Genomic DNA, 3157 nt, shown 5'->3' with positions numbered 1-3157 from the left:
TTAGAAAAACAATATAAAACTGAAAAATAATTTTATTTATTTTAACAATTGATCATCAACCTTTATTTATTTCTTTTTAAAAGGCAACCGGACCTTGGTTCTCACATTGATTTGTTATGTTTACTTTTGATTATTTTGAAAAGGTACATATAAAAATTCAAATGCTATTGATCGTTAGTCAGTACCCCACTATAACAAGTTCTACGACACTAGGAGCTATTGCACACATGACATCAGATGTTACCTGGTTCACGTTACCATTCCCTACAAAGGTTCTGAGAGTGTTATCATCGACAATAATCACTCCATGTTTCTCATATTGACCATATCATCGACAAGTTCTACGACACTAGGTGCTATTGCCGATGTCACATGTTTTATTGATGTGGCATTCATACATGATAAATTAGTTGAGAGTGTTATCAGTCAATGAGTAAAAATTTGAAGTATTAATTAAAAACCAATAACTCTAAAGAAAAACAAGTTTGACACGCTTATCACATTGCACTAACATTTAGACCCAATAATTCTAATAAAGTTGAGGTTTCATTTATGACCTTGACATCCACACCATTTCTAAATAATTGTGGGCAGAGAAACCAACTACTAGTCACTAACAAAAACACCCACATAAGCAGCCCTGACACCACTCTATGTAACAAAAACCTACCATTTACTGCCTTCTTGACAGCCACCTCAATGGCCGTACACACCCCATGCAAAACAAAAAACCAAGTCACCTCCCATGTTGGTTCAACACGAGTCAAGTATAAATACATGAGCTCATGCATGAGCCCTGACACCATAAAAGTCACAAAAATATCAGCATCGGGCCACTAAGAGTTTGTGGCCAGATGATCTGGCGAATTGGATTGTACACGGTAGCCCTGAGGATGTTGGATGCCATAAGGTTCCACCGACGGCCCCAGAAATCCTGAAGTGATGTAGCCAGGTAAGGTTCATTGAATTGTGGTTCGATCTCAAAGCCAAAGCCTAGACAAAGCTTGACACAAAAGGCAGTGAGGGCAAAACCCAACTCTAAAGCAACGTACATATGCGAAAAGTGGAGAATTGTCATCACTGTCCAGTGGAGGTTATTTTTGAAGTGATAAACATGTACAATCATAACGAGAATCATTGCTTTAATCGCCAAAATAATCGGTTTAGGTAATGAAAATGGGAGTGAATTTGGCATTTTATTATTGGAATGTTTAGGATTGATTGGAAACAAAGCAATGGAGATGAAAGTAAGGAGTGGTAAACGCGGTTTGGAATATAAAGGGCCGCGGTTGAAGGCAAAGAGTAATAGTTTGAAGTTACCAAGCCATACGAGGAAGAAGAACGCGGGGAAGGCTAGATGGATGGTGGAGAGTGATAGTTGGAGGACGAAGAAGGCGGTGATGATGGGGAGAAGAAAGAGTAACCTTGGGACGCCATGAGAGACCCGAGCCTGAAGCAAATAGCAGTAGCAGATGGAGGAGATGGCAAGAAACCATACTTTGATGAAGGCTTTGAGTTCTATGCTGTCTTCCATTTGGTAGAAAGTTAATGTACACTTGCAATACTTTAATTCATGCAAGCATGTCCTTTTAAAATAGGAATTGTAATGAGGGAAATGAAGGCGGTAGATGAAATTTAAGGCATCCTTCTAGTATGTGGGAAAATTTCTAAAATAGCCATTATTGACCAAACTTTTCCAATTCTAGCCCCAAGACCAAAACTAATTCCCAAAATAACCACATTATTCCGTTGGATCCGACCGAACAATACCTGATCCGATGGAATTTGTAGCCTAGCTATCACGACGCGTTTCACACCCCGACCAAAGGCGGCGGAACATGCCGAGGTGTAACGATTTGCCCATAAGCGCGTGACACTATTTAAAGCGACAATATTTAACAAACTCATTTTATTTCACAACATCGAAAATGTCACATAACCAAATATTCATAAGTCAAATACAACAAAATATAGCAAAATATAGCAAATCAAATATTGTTCATTTTTGCTAATATCCTAACGGTATTTGTGTCATTTTCTTCACCGAACTCCATAATCAACCTAGATGCAAACCTGTAACATTTCATAAAATAAAGTTGTTAACACAAAGGTTGGTGAGCAATTCATAAGTTTGAACAATAGATATATAATATGAAAAGCCACAAAACTAGTATACAAAACCATAAATAATAGCTATAAACTTGGATAAATTGACAATCGCTAATAGAATTACGTTAGCGCCACCTAGCTACAAGGGATTTCCAAGTAGTCTAGGATTTAATAGAATATCGTTAATTTCATTACGTTAACGACACCTTGCTACAAGGGGATGCCAAGTAGTCTAGGATTTATAGATTCCACCGACCGAAAGCGATAAACACATAGGCATATAAGCATTGAACACCAAATCGAGCAATTATTCAAGTAAAGTATACAACAACGTTTGTGGTTTAAGACTCAAGTATAAATCATTTGATTTGAATAAGTATGAAATGTCACCCCAAAACAAAATATAGAAAACGAGGTATGAAATTACTCACATTCAAGTAATAAACTTGAAAGATTGATTATTTGTAGATTTGCTGGAACGACGAGTTAACGTATGAGGCCTAAATAAAAGAAAGTCTTGGATTTAGAAGGTTGTCTTGAAGATCTTTAAATAAAATAATTGTTGCAAAAAGTAAACAATTTAAAGTTCAAGGTTTAAAATGTAACTATTTAAGAATTTATAATAATAACCCTTTAAAAATGTGTGTTTGCTCAAAACCGGGTTAAAGTATCTAACCTTAATATTTACTTAACCAATGTTAAGTAATAAGGTGGGAAAAATGCTAAAATGCAAGTTCCGTTGGGACAAAGATACTAAAACGGGTTTTTAACGAGTGTTTGGGTTGTCGGTTCGGGTCTTGACAAATGGTCAAACCCAAAGTCAACTTTCCAACATATTAATTGTTATGAGATAACTCATTAAAATATACTAACACTTAACCAAGTATGTAGATCTATTGTTTAGAACTAACAACGCACGTTAAGCGAGTGTTTGGTTTTGTCGGTCCAAACTATGTGATGAGATCAAGTTGGATTCAACAATTCCAAGTACTTAAGAAAATAATTAAAATCAGTTTGTAAACTATTTTTAAAGAAATATACAAGTCTT

The 3157-nt window shown here is 36.0% G+C and overlaps 1 pseudogene; it reads right to left on the bottom strand.

Annotated features, from left to right (window-relative positions):
* Positions 1–462: 462 nt before the first annotated feature.
* Positions 463–1598, bottom strand: LOC143635816 (long-chain-alcohol O-fatty-acyltransferase pseudogene; annotated as a pseudogene).
* Positions 1599–3157: the final 1559 nt, after the last annotated feature.

Source organism: Bidens hawaiensis, unplaced genomic scaffold (assembly GCF_021521415.1).
Source record: "Bidens hawaiensis isolate Kalapana, Puna unplaced genomic scaffold, B.hawaiensis_p1.1 tig00007737_1, whole genome shotgun sequence".
NCBI lineage: Eukaryota > Viridiplantae > Streptophyta > Magnoliopsida > Asterales > Asteraceae > Bidens > Bidens hawaiensis.
The sequence above is the reverse complement of the archived record's forward strand: the minus strand, read 5'-3'. Positions and strand labels throughout refer to the sequence as shown.